The sequence below is a fragment of the Dipodomys spectabilis genome, unplaced genomic scaffold (genome assembly GCF_019054845.1).
Source record: "Dipodomys spectabilis isolate Male_0828 unplaced genomic scaffold, ASM1905484v1 ptg000174l, whole genome shotgun sequence".
NCBI lineage: Eukaryota > Metazoa > Chordata > Mammalia > Rodentia > Heteromyidae > Dipodomys > Dipodomys spectabilis.
The window spans coordinates 7223092-7240925 of record NW_024870851.1 but is presented as its reverse complement, the minus strand read 5'-3'; the positions used below and the strand labels follow the sequence as shown (position 1 = coordinate 7240925).

At 39.7% G+C, this 17834-nt stretch overlaps 1 protein-coding gene across 3 annotated transcripts in view; it reads right to left on the bottom strand.

Annotated features, from left to right (window-relative positions):
* Positions 1-17834, bottom strand: part of Stk39 (serine/threonine kinase 39) — a 263115-nt gene that overhangs the window by 162864 nt on the left and 82417 nt on the right. The gene's annotated exons all lie outside the window — the stretch shown is intronic.

Here is a 17834-nt window from a genome sequence, read left to right as displayed (position 1 = left end):
GTCTGACATGGCAGAGAAAATGACTTCGCAGGTACCGAATAGGTCAGCAAGCCCATCGACCCAAAAGCTCACTATACCAAATTATATTTCCACTAAATAAATGCCAAAAGTCATAATTAATCATAAAGGATTAAGATACCAATGAAAAGTTAAACACATTCTTAAAACCCTGAAAATAAAATTTCATCTTTAGCCAAGATTCATTTTAGAAAATCACTTGTAAGAATACCACTGGGGAAAGTACAAGTTGTACACAGTATAGCTCCTTTTTTTGTATATATTCTTATGATTTTCTAGCTTCTTTAATTCAAGTTGCCAATGTTTACAGACTTATTTTTAAAAGATGAAAAACATTCATCTTTCATGTTCCCATATCCTCGACTAAACAGTGCTTACTAACGCCTTAGCTAAAATCATAATGGCAAACCCATAAACCCAGTGCACAAAGTCACCAGGCCTAGGTTTGTGCATGTTCAGCTACCCACACAAAAGAAAAGCTTTGTAAGCAACAACTCTCTTTTCCCTATGTTATTTTCCTGAATTTCCTAAAAACAGATGGAATGGTTTATAGAACTTAAATAATATTCCTCCCAATAACTATTACTTAAAAATAAAATAGTAATTAAAATAATTACTCTTCTTATATATTAAAAATTATGTAGGAGGATTAAACATGCTACATAAGCCCATTGGAAAGAATATCTCTCCATGTAACAGTAGAGACTACCAGCTGATTACTAACACATGCAATCCTACTTGTATTTTTGCATAAAGATTACCTACCAATGGTTAATCTATTAAAGTAGCAGTTATTCAAAACTAGTATACTTGCTTGTAACTTAAGTCAAAAGACTCCTAGAAAGCCGGGCGCTGGTGGCTCACGCCTGTAATCCTAGCTACTCAGGAGGCTAAGATCTGAGGATCGAGGTTCAAAGCCAGCCCGGGCAGGAGAGACCGTGAGACTCCTATCTCCAATAAACCACCAGAAAACCAGAAGTGGCGCTGTAGCTCAAGTGGTAGAGCACTCGCCTTGAGCTGAAGAGCTGAGGGACAGCGCCCAGGCCCAGAGTTCAAGCCCCACGACCGACCAAAAAAAAAAAGACTCCTAGATAGTGAACTGGTAGATATTAATTAAAAGGGTAGTCAACACTTTCAAATAATGCATAAACTACGCAGTCTGGTTCCTGAAAGTTAGTCTGATATTCTTTACTAGTTTTCTTTGTTGACTATCAGAATGACAGTAATTACCAAAGAATAACTCAAGTACAAACCAAGGTCAATATACAAACTTTTAGCCTGGATTTTAAGTTATGCAACTGTATGTCTTAATTACACTGCAACTACTTCCCTACATGAAAATACATTGACTGTTTCATTTTATTTACATTTAAATATACTCAACTCCCAGCAGGAATCTCATTCCAAGTAAAAGAAATGAAAATTGACAAATGGAGTGTTTGTTCCAACTGCTACTACTCAGGTGCTATTACTTAGCAAAAGCATACTGTGAAAAAACTGTTATTCAACTTAATTCACATATGTGGGTCCAAATATAAAATTCTTTTGAGTTTCACATTATATTACAGAGGTAAGAAAAAATGAAGCCTTCTGGAAAAATCCTCTGGAACCAATCAAGTCCCTTGTGAGTGGGAGAAGGTAGGGTTCATTCTCTTTAAGAAAAGTTGGGTGGACAGAATCATTTGTAAAAGTGTACTGTATCTGGGTAGAAGAATGAATATGATAATGCTTTCAGAAAGATTAATTCCAGTTTACTCTCCAAAGTGAGGTTCAATAATAAAGTTAACATCTTATATTTATTTAAAGATTTTATAATATGATAATATTAAATGCATACATATGACATAAATAAACTATAGAAAAAACTGCCTTAAGGAAAGATCAGATTCTTTTAAACGCAGCTCAAGCAATCCTATACCAAGCCTCTTAGAAAAAGACAGATTTAAACAAAAAAAAATCCATACTGGACATTATCTTTTTCAATTCCTGTCTGCTCCTATTAGACAATTTAAAAGCCAGAAAATAGCTAAGCAAGATGTATAGCAGCAGTTCATTATTGACAATACCTCTTTGATATATCTTTCATGATTCACGTATTTATTCATAGCCTCCACTCAGAACATTCACTTAAAGTCATAAACAGATGGTTAAATGTCTTTAAAGCTCAGAACAAGAATTCCAGAAGCAGACAACCCTAATGCTAACATCCACTGGCTCATAAGACAGAAGAATAAATACACCATTTGCTCCTATGTATGGCTAATGTGTACACAAGAAGATTTATATGTGCTAAGGAACAGAATGTCTTGGACCAAAGTACACAATGTGCTTCTACAAACAGGAAAACTGGTATATGCTGTCGAGCCAGCTTACATGTGACAGTGAGACAAGGTGGCACAACAGTTCACAGTGAAAAGCCATCCTTGTTTCCGCAGGGCCACATCTACATAGCCAAAGGGAATGGTGCCAGACACTCCTGAGTCCGAATCCATGGACATTCCTCCTGCAACATGAAGCCAAAGGGTTCACCTAAAGTTAGTCAGGCAGTCTTCCTGCCTGAGGAAATTAACTGAAGAGTGTTTTAAAGAAAAAATACTGTCCTCATAACTAAAAGACTCCCAAGTCTTTGGGATCTCTCTATTCTTTCCCTCCCCACAAGCCACTGCCTCAGTTTCAGCCACCCTTATTTCTTGCAAGGATTCCTGCGGCAGCCTCTTCTCACCTTCTGCTTCCTCATTATCTGCACTCCAGTCTATAGGCCTTCCTATGTCACAGACCTAAGGCTCTACACAAGCCTTTAAAGCCTCTCATCCTCTTAAAATATAGTCAATCCTTCAGCCCAACAGACAAACTTCTCCCACCTCCTTTGTCACCAATGGTAGATCCAGCTGTGAGACCCAGCCCCAACAAACTTCTTTTTATTCCTGACTCCATGAGCTCCTCAACCTCACCAGTACTGCCTCCACACACGAGGCTGGAGGCCCATGTACATTATCCCTCCAGTGTGCAAAGGACCAGCCACACAGGACCTCCTCCATGTCCTTCTTAACCAAAGCACCCTTGGCATCCTGGCTCTGGATTATTTATTCAATGTACATCCATCCCCTGTAGCTAATTTACCACTTACCATTCAAGAAACTCTAGTCATTGTCTTATTTTGAGTGTCAATGCTAAACCTTGAAAAAGAGCTGTAGGTTTATAGAGATCTGATTCTGAGAGTGGAAGAACTACCAGGAAATATCACATACTAATAGTTTTAAGCTGGGAATCTCAGATGCCAGGCCTAAGGCTAGACTGTACAAGAGGAGGGCATCAGGAAAGGATAGGCAGAATCCCAATGTGTGACTTCCACAAGAGGCTTCCTTGGCCTCTGTGGCCTCATGTGCCTTCTTACGTGGGCCTCTTTTCTATTCTTACATTTATACGACTCTCCTCCTTCTTCAATCAAATATATTTCTTGTCATAACTCTTAGGTGAATCAATAAGCTACTATTCTCTGCCTTTTAACAAACAAGGTAAATGAGCTAAGGAGTACAGTAGCCTTTGGGAAGTTGTAAATGTAAAATATGAGAAATATAAATGTTACACCTTGAAGAATATCACCATTGTGACTTTAACTAAGCATCACTATTGCACAATACTGTGAAATTTGTGAAATCATGTAATCACTTAATCACAATAAAGAATTTGCAAAAAAATCACCATTCTATGTGGAATATATATATATATATATATATAAATATATATATAATGGAATTCTATGCTTCCATCAGAAAGAATGACACTGCCCCATTTGTTAGGAAATGGAAAGACTTGGAAAAAAACATAATGAAGTAAGCCAGACCCATATAGGTCCCATGGTTCCCCTTATTTGCAATAATTACATCTAGGACAATAAATACATCTAGGACAATCTTAGAGATGAGCAGAAAAGCTCAAAAGCTATGTACATATAACCATGTAAGATGATGCTAAACGAAATGAACCCCAAGATATGGATACAAGAGATTTTTCTTTGCTGTTGTTGTTTTTAACAACAATTATGTGATATATTTTTTCCTTCTGTATGTTCTTCCCCCTATGGTATATCCCTGTTGTCACTGTATTTGATTTTGGTATCTTGCATCTTTATCTTATTTGAGGAGGGAAAGGAAAATAACAAAATGCTGAAACAGAGACACAGGATGACCCATTGCAAAATGAGACTCACAAGACACTATGTTGGAAATGAATTTTACAACTTCAGTGGATAGGGGTAGGGGAAGTGGGGGAGGGAGGGGATAGTAGGAGAAAAACAGAGGAAGGGTAACAATGATTGACAAGAAATATACTCATTATCTTACTCATGTAACTGTAACCCCTCTGTACAGCATCTCTACAATAAAATATTTTTTAAAAAAGAAGAATATCACCAATCCAGTAGGATAAGATAAAATAGACAACTGAACAACATGTAAAATAGAATGCTATGCTGCCTATGTGGAGGCAGTAGAGCTTCAACTATACAATGGTGAAAGACTGTAACCAAAGTAGGCCTTGGATCCAGCCTTGAAAATGAGGTGAAGATTTGGACAGGCAATTCTTACAGGAAACAGATTCCAGACAAAGACACAGCATCAGCAAAGGACAAGTGTGGAGCCAGGAAGAAAAACTGTCTGACAGCTGCAAGGGTCAAAAACTCAAATATCTACAGGGGTCAGGAGGGAAGAAGGTATGGAGCTCATTTTCAGTCCCTTCACACCCAGGTCTAAAGCAGCTACTGTCACTCAGCTGAAATAGAAGCCTGCCCCAGAGGAAATGTGGACCTGGGGCTGCCAGACCTCCCAATTTTTCCAGAGAAGCCAAACATCAGGATCTCATGTAAAAACTCCATTTTTGTGACAGCAACAAATCCATTAATAAAAGGCAGGCAGGGAGGCGGGGTAGGAGGGAAGCAGGCAACTGGAAAAGCAATTCTTCTTGCCTAATATAATCCGTGAGACTAGTCTGGCAACTGTGTTATGATTTCTGAAACTTACCTAAAATACTTCAATATGTACCATGTGATATTCTATTTGAGACACCACATTCCAGGTGGCCAGCTGGCCTTCTAACCAAGAATGCCTTGTTCTGGAGGATTCTCATAGCACTTGATCCTGGAGACCAGGGGAAGCTTATAGAAGTATTTCTGCTATAAGGTGAAGGCCCAAGTTTCCAGCCATTCAGTAACCCACCCTATCAAACAACAACCCTTACCAAGTGTCCATCTCCTCCCCTGAAATATACTTTTGTTTTGCTAAAAACATAAAATACCCTTTGTTATCAAAAAGAAAAGAAAAAAAAGAGAGGAGAGAAGAGGGCAGGGGAAATGAGGGGAAGGAAGCAGAGAAGGATGGAGAGAGAAGGAAGGAAAGGAAGAAAGGACGGAAAAAGATAAGGAAGGAGGGATAGAGGGAGAGAAGAAGGGAGGGAGGGATGATTCATTCCTACCCTTTTATCTAAACATAGATATGTATGAGCCAGGTAAAATGTCAAGAAGGTTATTGCTAGGGAAAACAATGATTTGTTGAGCAGCATGACGCCTGCATTAAATGGGCTTTCACTGGTGAAAATAAATGTTCTCAGCTAAAATATTGTAAATATTCTTCTAACCTTTACATTAATTAAATAAAAGAATACAGTCATATCTAAACATAGACTAAGCAGTCATGTGTGGATTTAGGCTTCTAATGATAAGAAAAAGAAAACCGGCAGCTGGAATCTGTGCCATGTTGGGCACAAGGAAATCTCTTATTCACCTATAAGGAAGGCGAGCAGGGATTTCCTTAAGCTTATAGAACAAATTGTGAGACCCATTCAGGGGCTTACTGGCTAATGGATGACAAAATTATTCTGAAAATCATTTTTCTGAAAAACCAGGAGGGTGTCTAAATGAGAAGCCCTAACCCTTGCCTACTTTAAAATCTACTATTATTTGAAAAAGGTTCCTACCTGAGCTGTACACAGAAAACATAGCTCTGGGTCAGGGTAGGGAGTAACAGAATCAATGCTTGGTACGTTCAGAGTTCCTCCAATATAGTCACAAGGACATCAATCCCAGCAAATGTTCTAAAGGACTAAATAATGAAATAGAGGGAGCCCCACCCCCACTCCCTGCTTCCTGGCTATAAGCAGTATCTTTTGTTCCCCAAAAGATATGACTTTAAAATGCAGGCAAGTACTAAGCTAAATAGTTCCAGGTCCTAACTACTAACCAAGGGCAGAGCATGGGGAAAGGGAACTTGAACTTGATCCTTTTGTACTTGATCATCTTTATACCTGATCCTACTAGCAATCCACACAACCAGTGTCAGTCACTCCAAGGAAAACTGAGAAATTGTAGTGGAGAGGAGTTCAGAAAAGGGCTAGAAGAAGAGCAGACCCCAGCCACAACCCAGCAGTACAATGAACAGAGCCTGCATGTGAATACTCTGCAAATGGGAAGGATTACAAAAAGCCTTAAGAAAACACTTCGACTTGTGGGTATTGGAATTGATAAAAGGAAAAGGAATAAAAAGATTAAATGATTTGCCAAGGAACACAACAGAAAGTTATTGAGGATCTGAATAAAACCTAGTCCTTTAAAAGGGAGAAGGACTGCATTTTACCCTTTTAGCCCAGATCTCCATGTTGCAAAAGTCTAGTATAATTTTCTTTACTGAAAAGCAAATGCAAACTAGAACAGTGGGGTTAATACTCCACAACTCCTAAGCTCTTCCTTGGATAAATATCAAGTTGTGATTACTCAACTCAGAAAAGCTAATTTGAGGTTCTCTGGTTAATCCTAAATGTCATATTTATATTGTGAAAAACAATCCCTTTATAGTTTGATTTCATTTTCAGTTGTCCTTTTTTATTTTTTCATTTTCCTTTCCCTCACAAGACTCTGGAAACCTCACTGGCAAGACTGCAATGTACTCAATACTGCCGGTCTTCCAGAGCTCCACAGGTTTCCTTGAAATGTTACACACAGGAAGCATAGCATATACAGAATTTCATTGTGATTCAAATTATGCACATGCCGTAATAATGGGTATAAAACAGCAATAAATATTTTCTTAATTCTGTTAGGAACAGACTATATAGAATATGTTTTTAACATTGTATCTCTTACTTTTTTTGTACTGCATTTATCCCAGGATATGTATCAGTGGTGAAATACCTTGCTCCTGTTCAGCATCCAATGGGGATACAGGCATGCCCCTGGATGTCATAAGCTTACAGAACTGTGATTTAGACGCAATCCTGGCCTTCCAGTGACAACAAATATGGGGAAATGTATGAAACTGGGTAACTATCACATGATCTGAACCACATGAAGAGAAGATAGATAATCGAGATAGATGTTAGCATACGCTACATATTACATTCAGAACTAAATTCCCATTTTCTGCGAGGAATTCCTAGGTGCCCTTTCCCTTCATTTCTCAATATGTGTGTACATGCATGCATGTGTTTGCATATGTGTTTGTGTGTGTGTGTGTGTGTGTGTGTGTGAGAGAGAGAGAGAGAGAGAGAGAGAGAGAGAGAGAGAGAAAACCCAGCTTTCTACAATTACAAAAACAGAGGGGTTCCTTTTCCCACTGCAACCCTATTTATTCCATCCTGGTAATAGTTCTGATCTCTGTTCACAGCACTCTCTAGTCAAGAAAAACAAAGCAGCTCAACCCACGCAACCACTCAGCATGTATGGGATCCAACAGGTTTCTAGGGTTGTTTCTTTTGCATTGCCACGCTTATCCAATAGCTTCTTCAACTAACCAAATCAACTTTTCCCACTTTTATTTCTTTAATGTATAATTAAACCCAGGATTTGTCTACCAGTTCTTGTTATATTGTTGGTGTTGGTGTTGGTGTTGGTGTTGTTGGTTTAAATTAAATTACAGCCTTTTCACTTTCCTGGAGCCTTGCCATCATCAAAATGTCATCAGACCTCTGGACAATAAGAGCCAAGTCTGAGTGGAAACAGGAAGGTTGTACCCTCCTCTTGGCCTGCTGGGAAACCTACCGCCCCAAGAGGAGCAGGGAGACTAGTTCTGCACTGACATGGAGAGGACACAGGGAACACATTGGGTGTCCAGGTAGACACTGTATCTCCGGATAGTCAACTTTTGCTCAGCAGAACTCAGGACAACCAAGGGTCAGTAGTGTAATGAAGAGCCCAGAAGGACAAGATGGAATATGGCAAAATCTGGAACAGCAGCCATCAACACTCCCTGGGGTTTTTTCTTCTTGAAATAATCCCACTTTGCTAAGGAGCAGTTTCCCCTCTACTACTACAGTGACACTTCAGCACACGCATGACTGCTACAAAGCCCAAGAGTGACACAAAGACACACATGGTATAGTGTGAGGGACCCTCACTCAGAGGTCTACTGTGGGGTGCTGAAGAAGAGATGTAGTAAGGAGAAAGGGAAGAGGGAATACAAGTTCCCACTCTGAAGAAACACCTAGAATCAAACAAGACAGAAGGGAAGCTCTGTTCACAGTCCTTGAAATTTTTCTCCATTTTTCTGAGTGACAATTACTAGGGTTTTATTCTGTTGGGCTTCAGATACAGTAGGTTCTCCGTACTGTGCATCCTGTGAGACACAATGCTGATTGATTTGCCAGGCCAATCATGGTACTTGCTCCTCTTTAGCCATGAACGGTCTGCTCTGAGGGTCCATGTTAGTCCACACTATTCCAAGGAGAATAATGTATGCACCTATGGGGAAGTTTTTCTCTAGAGCAGAACCACCCACAAGTATCCTTTGCTTCCTATTCCCCTTTCTGTGTGGTAATAGTCAGGTAAAGATGTAATGATGTAAGCAAGAGTCTCCTGTGAAGACAGGTGTGATGGTCACACCTGAAATCCAGAAGGGAAACAGGAAAGGGTCTGTGGCCCTTTCTCCTGGGCCTCTGCATCATGTCTGAAACCAAGTGCCAAAAACTTCTTGTAACATGAGATAATAAATTATCTCTAAGCTCCTGTCAGACAAGGACTCTGTGATCTGTACTCAAACAATTAACTCTTACAATCTCCTGTCTTTCAACAATTCAGCCATGTCTAATCATACTCCTCACCACTATTTACGTCAGAGGCTAACGTCATACTGAAAGGACTTGGTAAATATTAGCAAGCACAAAGCTAGAGGAGTAGCTCAGTGGTATTGCATCGGCTTACAAGCATAAAACTGAGTTCCAAGCCTCCTAATGCCACAAAATTTATGTGTATTTATGTGTGTATGTGTGTACACACACACACACACACACACACACACATCAAATTTGTTGAAATTAGTTTGGGAAGGAGAGGAGAATGGAAAAGAGAGAAAGAAGATGAGAGTGAATCTGCTTAGAAATAGGACAATGAAATCCCTCCTTGTATAGCTAAATTGGTGCCAATAAAACAATGCAGAGGAAATCAGCAAGCACACTAGCACATAGTGTAGTTTTAGATTTTAAAACAGCTCTTAATGCCAGAGGCACCTATCAAAACAAATTAATGCAGCAACATCTCAAAGAGCGATGAGGAGCAGGCTGCAAGAAAAGCCTAATTTATCTTCTTATCAATAGTTGTTATTTAGGGCAACACTTACAACAACCGCATACAGAACAATACACATCTAAGAAATAGGAGAGTCTCAACCCCCTTCACTAAAGTAGGGGTCCATAGACCAGAGTCATCTGTACCACTCAGGAACTTCAGAGCTGCTGGTTCAGAATCTGCTCTGTAGTCAGATCCTTGGCTGATTCAACACACACTAAAGTTGCAGAAGTTTCCTGGCAGGAGCTATGGTATGATTCAGAATGCACAGCTTTCCTCTTTTCACCTTTTAGATGAAGAGAGAACCACAGTCATGAGAAGAGAGAAGAGGAGAATAAGCATTTATGTGTGCACATTCATTGGTGTGGCAGGATGAATATAAGGACAGTACAAATGTAAATCACACCCTGCACAGAACCATTTTGCCCTATGACTCCCATCTACATGCAATGTGTCCAGCCAAACAAGCAATCCATTAATGACACACTTCTCTATGGGAGTTCTCAGTTTCACAAAATCTTTTAAGCACATGAAAATCATTTATAATCATAATACTGTCTATCACTAACTGATGCTCAAGGGAGATGCCATGGCAAAGGGGAAGAGATTGGGATTAGTCTCCTCAGAACAGATGTTTGCAGCCCTATTCCTCTCTCTCCTACTCATGAAAACCTCAGGTGAATCTCTTGGTAAATTGAGAGTGGTATCTTTATTTCATGAGAGTAATAAGCTGCAACACATTCATCTTTTAAGTGATTCAATGAGTATGTTGGCACTTATCTACATTAATCTATTAACCAATTGTTCACATAACACTTGTCCCAATCCAGAAAAAGCCTGGTAGCCTAGGAAGAGCAGAGAAGGCCAGAGAGACCTCTGACATCCAATCATCTTTGCCCTTGATTAGAAAGTGAGAACACATTATCCTGTGGCCCTTGAGACTGGGTCCTGGAAAGTCACTTCCCAGCTACTCTGGAAAAAGTCCCTATTATCCATCAACTAATGAGGGAGAGGCAGTCTTGGCTGTCTGAAACAACAGAAGACATTTTATAATACTTTGATAGCAAAATAAGGTGGGGGGATTACTTTTTTATTCTCTAAGGTAGATTTTCACCTTTAAAAAATAACTAAAATAGAAAGAAATAGGCCTTCCCATACTTGGGGCCACATCGGGGTAGATTCTTGACATTGCCATCAGCAAGTTTCAAAAATGGCTGCAAGGCTGGAATCCCAGGCCTGCTATGGAGAAGATCTCAGGCAAGAGCCAATTCTCTCAAGCCCCAAAACACTCTGTTACATGTGATTAAGAGACCAGCAATGGTCATCTTTCTATTAGATATAATAACTCCTGCGAACAAAAGAAAACCACATAGTCCTCAAACCACAAACCCATTCTTCCTGGATCTGCAGTGGGTAGGAGGAATGCGTTAGAGGTCCTCTGTCCTATCCACTGGATAGATATTTAATTGGCTTAATTCACCCTCCATGCCCAAGATCATCCTCTGATGAATGCCTTAAAATAGATCTGAGACTATCTTTAATGACTGCAGCTTAGGAAGAACCATTGAAAACATTTTGATACAAGATAGATCTTTGAAGAACATGTCAACCTCAATTTATTTACAGCAGAAAAGAAAAAAACCTGAGCCCTAAGGCAGCCAAAGTGTAAAATCACATGGGGGTGACAAAGGGAGCCTAATGGCATGGACTGAAAATGGAATCTGAGGAGTTCCGGAATCCTCTGCTTTCATGACCTTCAAAATGACCTCACACAAGTCCATAGCTGCTCAGCAGTTCTCAGTCCCTTTGGTTGTGAGATCTGCTTTATAGAACTGTCAGAGCTGCTGCAAGAAGATCTCAAGGTATGTATAACATACAGGTCTTATCATGTCCCAAGCCAAAGACATGCTCCTGGAAATGGCAGGAGCTTGTGGCTAGCGAAATCCACAAAGACAACCACAAGCAACTTAGATCAAATATTAATGTCTAGATTTCCAATGTTTATATACCTGCAGGTGGTCTTTTCATACAAATCTCCATTAACTAGCTTACTATTCAAAGGCTCTGTGAAGCCACAATTGCCCATCTGTACAGTTGAAAGAGACAGTTGCTAGAGATGATGATTAAAATAACTCGATTCCAGTAGCCACAAGTATTCAAAGAAACAATTGATATGATTTCCGCACCATTTTGGGGAGAATTAGTTGAGGAAAACAATCTTCAGAGAATCTCCTGATTCTCAACTCTACAATAAAGAAAATCTCACACTTAAATTTCATGAAAACTATGAGGATCATACATTGAATGCTATTACTCAATTCTTTTATCTATATTACATAGCTATATGTTCATTAATTCATTCAACAGCAATTTACCAAGCCTTCACTCAGTATCTTTCCCAGTTGGAAACCTCTGAACTCAAGTTGATAGGTAAATTCAGGTTGAGGGAAACACGGGAGAGATAAATACAGATTCTAAATGAATTTAATGAGGAAAATCAAAGGAGTAGTTCTTAGATTTAGCATACATCACAATCACTAGGATGCTGGCCCCACCTCTCTGAGTTGGGGGCTCTAAAGTGGGAAAGCACAAGATTCTTCATTTTATCAAGCTTACCAGGTCAATAAAACTGGTCTGCAGGAGCAATTGCAGGGCACTAATTACACTGATGTATAATTCAGACCAATACAACAGGGAAAAGGAAGTTTGAGGTATGGAAATATCATTGATATGACATTTTAGCCAAGACCTGAAGAGGTAAGGAAGAGTAGTCCAGAATGAGGGAGCAACCAATTGAAAGATCCCAAGGAAGGGGCATGTAAGAGTAGGCAGAAGCTGGGAAGAAGGTTCTTTGCCTGGAGATAACAAAAGGAAAGGAAGAAACAGGAGATGGGAACAAGATCTTATAAGACTTTGTGAGCCACTCAGGAATTTGACTTGCACTCTGACATAGGAAGGGATTTGAGGGTTTTCAATAAATGTATGATGATACAAGTGAACTTAGTGTAAAGCATTCCTCTGGACACCACAGAAAATGCAGTACAGACAAGGGTAGAAGCTGAAGAAGTTCTCTAAGGCGTTACCTTAACAATCCAGATGACTGGTGACATTGCCCTGGATTAGATGAGAAGTGGTCAGCAACAGGATTTACTGACATATTAGCCAGGATGTAGGGGATTTGGCAAACCTAAGGAACAAGAAATGCCACAATATCTGGCCTTTTCAATAGAAAAATGGTCCTGCCATTAAAACAAGCAAGAAAGATTGTAGAAATGACAGAATGTTGTGGGCCTAAGTGTCACAGAGCTCATCTACACTGAAGGTATAAAACTTCTGGAGTTGAAAGGAAACTTGGTAAGCTAAGGATATCATTTGTAGGTAATACAAACCATGACCAGCAAAGGACTTGGCTGAGAATTCAGGGTAACTGAGGAAGCTAGAGAATTTTTGGCTACTATGTCCTTAAGAGTACTGTACACTTTTTAATCCAAGGTTAAATAAATTAGAACATAAATACATGTTAAAACTATTTAAATATCCTGCAAATCTATAACAATTGTATGATATATGGATGACTTACTCAGACATCCACAGTGTTTTATAGTGCATGAAATTTAATTTAATAGTGATATCACAGGCCCTTAAAAATGAGAGAGGCAAGAGAAAAAGAGAGGAGGAATGAAAAAGGGAGACAAGGAGAGAGACTAAGTCCCGCCAGTCTCTTGCCCTTCCAGATGCTTCCCAGATGCTTAACCATGACCCCATGCACCATAGTGGAGGGAAAACTCCAGGAAGTGAGCCATGCAGAATTATTCCTCTCCATTGGGTTCACCCAGTAAGATTTCCCTAGGTTATTGCTTAACAACTTCTAGCAGCTGTTAAGGATGAAAAGTAGCTTAAAATCTCCCACAAGTGTTTCCCACTAATGGTGTGCAGATGGAATGGAAAGCCAAGTTTCCAGAATTGATTGCATTCTTGATTCAAGCTAGATGGTTCACCAAATGTTGGTGTTTATCAAGATCCCCAAAATCAAGGAAGTTTATCAATTCTGTATCTTAAGCCAAAAATAAAAATTGGTATATGAGACTTTTGTCCTGAATCTTTAAACTACATTTCCTAGTTTACCCAATGCCTATTAACTCCTGTTCCCCATCACTCTTCCTTAAGATTATTAATCACTTAAACAAAGCTGCCTAAAACAAAGCATATCCAAAATCAGTGGTGAAAATATTTATCCAAAGGCTATTTTCAGCTTTGAAAATATGCAGCTGTATATGGGCCTTAGATTTTTAAATATCCTCACCTCCTTGTTAAACTGATATACATGCTTACTCAGTTGAAATTCCAGCTATGCCTTACATTCATGCCCTCTGTACAAATACTCCACATGTACTTGTTTTCTATAATCTGCCCTTGAAGCAGGACATCTAGCATGTCTCTAGTCAGATTACATTGACCAAAAGGTTTAGGACACCTACCATATGCCAGGCACTCTCTAGGGATGTGGAGATGCACGCTCAGATTTTCTTCCTCTGGGAATTACCCCGTATGAAGGTAAAATGGGAAAGTAGAGACTCAGTTTTACTAGTCACAGATTAGCTGGTAAGGGTATGTAGGGAACTTTCAAGCAAGCAGGTGAAGGCTTAACCCATGAAGGCGAGAAAATTATGGAGAAGAGGATTGGAAAAAACAAATTCACAAGGAATAAATGTCCCGAATTGAGTCAGGAAAGTTAGCCAAGCAAGAGGGAATCTAGAAGCATAGCAAGCTAAAGCAGACATGCTTGTGGAGATGATGGAAAACAGGCAGGTCTTTCCCCTGCCTTTGCTTGTGATTGGGGGCTTTATTCCATCACTCTCACCTTTAAACTTCCCAGAAGGGAATGATATGGCCAGGTCAGCATAAGATTCCTCACTCCGGTAACTCTTGGGAAATTAATGTGGCAAAGAAAGAGAAAGACTGAAGCAACAGGAAAGAAGGTCAAATAGAGTATAGAAAACCTTCCCCACAACACCCCCAATAAATAAAGGACCTACCCCCTTTTTTCAAGCAGAACAGTAACAGTTAACTAATCCTAAAATGGAATGTGTTTTGACTGAAAATGCTGCTGCTCTAGCGTTTTCTTATTACACAAATGTGCAAACTGAGACTACATGGTCACTGGGCTGGAAAGAGTAACATGCTCTGGGCCATAGTGCTCACAAATGTGATGCCACCAGCATTTCCCAATTCAGATGCCTCCAAGCCTTTCAGAGCTGCCTATATTCATCAGATGCTGCCACTGATGTTGACCCAGTGTTGATATGGCCTTGCTCAAAGTGACGCCTCTCTCCCCTTACAACACAACATACCGCTTCAATCTCTAGCCTGCTCCATTGAAGTGTACCTCATCAGAGCCAAAGAACACAGAAGGAACATTAAAGAATGCCCAATAAATAAGTGGGCTAAAGACTTAAAGAGAAACTTCTCTGAAGAAGAAAGAAGGATGGCCAATAGACACATGAAGAAATGCTCCACTTCACTAGCCATAAAAAAGTGCAAATCAAAACAACATTGAGATACCACCTCACCCCAGTTAGAATGGCAAAAATCAAGAACTCTCACAACAACAGATGATGGAGGGGATGTGGACAGAGGGAACCCTACTGCATTGTTGGTGGGAGTGTAAACTTGTTCAACCACTTTGGAAAGCAGTATGGAGGTTCCTCAAAAAATTCCACATAGATCTCCCCTCTGGCCCAGCAATCCCACTTTTGGGCATTTACCAAATGATCACAAACAAGACCATACTAAAGCTACCAGCACAACTATGTTTATTGCAGCATTATTTACCATAGCTAAGATATGGAACTAATCCAGATGGCCCTCAATAGATGAATGGATCAAGAAAATGTGGTATATATACACAATAGATCTATGCCTCCATCAGAAAGAATGGCATTGCCCCATTCGTTAGGAAATGGAAAGACTTGGAAAAAATTACATTAAGTGAAGTAAGCCAGGCCCAAAGAAACATAGGTCCCATGGGTTCCCTTATTTGCAATGACTAGTATATGTCTGAGACAAGCAGAAATGGTTAGATAAGTTGATGTTAGGCAAAATGAACCCTAAGATAAGGATTCAATTGTTTTTATCTTTCATGCAATTGTTTCTAACATATTTATAAGATGATTTCTTTTTTGCTTTGTATGTCCCTCCCCCACAGTATAACCCCTGTTTTCACTGTATTTGATGTTGGTATACTTTGTGGAGGGGAAGGAAAAAAACAAATTGTTTAAATAGGGGTACAGGCAGACCCATTGCAACAATGAGATGTACAAGATGTTATGTCAAAAAACGAACTTTACAACTTCGGTGGCGGGGTTGGGGGGGGGATGGAGATGGAAAGGGATGGGAAGGGGAAACAAAGGAGGAGGCAACAATGCTTGATAAGAAATGTACTCATTTCCTTTTCCATGTAATTGTAACCTCTCTGTACAGTATTTCCACAATAAAAAAGAAAAAGAAAAAAGAATGCAACAGCTATGAGTATAAGACCTTAGACAGCTTGTACATCTTCCTCAGGCTCCTTAAGAATAATTCCTAAGTATTAGAAATAAGATGTCTCTTTACAAGTATTCCTGATAGTTTGAGTCATGGGATTTCCAAAATTTCAAATGAAGTAAAACTGGATTCAAGGCTGATAAGAACATAAGCTCCCTCTCAGAAAATAGAGATGCCACCAAATTCATATCGTTGCACTTTTAAAAGTCTATGGTGTAAGCTTGATTTGGATGGGCCCAGACAGGTGGAGATAGGTGTGAGGATCACTTTCTAGATTTCCAGGCTGCTTGGCTTAGTAGCATATTTCTGTTATGAGTATCTAAGGATGGGATAATATTTGTAAACTTAAGCACTGGGTATATCCATTCTGGGTACAACAGCAAAACATCTTGTCCTGGGGTAACTTACAGCAACAGAAATCTGCTTCCCAAAGTGCTACAGACTAGAAAAGTCTCACATGCAGCCACCAGCAGATTCAGTATCTGGTGAAGACCTGCTCCCAAGTTCATATACAATGCCTTCCTCATTTATTTTCCCACCACACAGGGAAGGAGGAAGGCAGCGCACTCTGATCTTTTATAAGGTCACCAATCTAATCATGAGAGCTCAGCTCTCATGACCTAATCACTTCCCAAAAGCTCCTCTCCTAACACTGTCATGTTGAGAATTGGGCTCCAACATATGAATTTGGGGGTGGGGCACATAGACATCAGACTTCGGCACATACATTCCTAAAACGCAAAAGGATGTGAACATAAGCATGATATCTCCCACATGCACTATTATACATAAAGTTCCTCAGAAATCAACTTTTATAATACATTAAGAGGGGCCACTATTTAAAAGAATTCTAGAGGAAATTATTTGTAGTGACCACTCCAAAGTGACTTGTTTGATATTAATTCCTGTTAAAAATAGCGTTCTCATTAATTCTGGACAAACAGGTTCAGTCACTTGCCAGACAAAGGAGAAGGCTGTGCCTTGGGAAAAGCATGATTTTCAAACAGCAACTCCCCTTCCGTCATGTAGTGTAGTAAAACATACTGCATTTGCCAAGCCATCCTCTCCAAGTTTATTGGTAGAAGGTTCTCCAAACACAAAAGATATAGTAGGAAGAAATCCATTTCTTTTAACCCTGAGTAGGTAGTCCTCTGGTTTCAATTTCACCACATCAAACCTAGTTTAGCAGCTAAAAAGGGTTTTGGAGTCATTACTGGGCTTAATTCTATGAACATGACACCAAAGGTGATTTTTCTCCTATATTCCTATAACTGACCCTTGACTTTGTGTATTTCAACTTAAACAAACAAGGAGGAAGTAGGTGCTGAATATGTTGTCCCTGAGCCATAGTGGATTTATGCAGGGGAGTAGAATTCCAAGTGACTGCTACTAGTGTCCCATCCAAAACTGAGATTATAGTCTTCTCCCTGGAAACCTCACAAATACGCAAACTGACAAACTCTGAGTCAGGAAATCTGAGTCTGAAGTTTGGGTCCACCATTTATCCTATGTGTGATCTGGCAATGCTCTTCCCCACTTTCGTGTCTGTACCGTGGGTTGTAGTGAGGACTAAATAAGTCCTGATGCATTCAACACCCCAAAACTAGCTTGACACACAGGGAGCATTCAATACCCATGAGTTACTGATCTAATATCCACAGCTAGTAGAAATTAATATACATCTCACAGAATTTGTACTGTTATAAATAGCCCTGTGTGGGTAAGC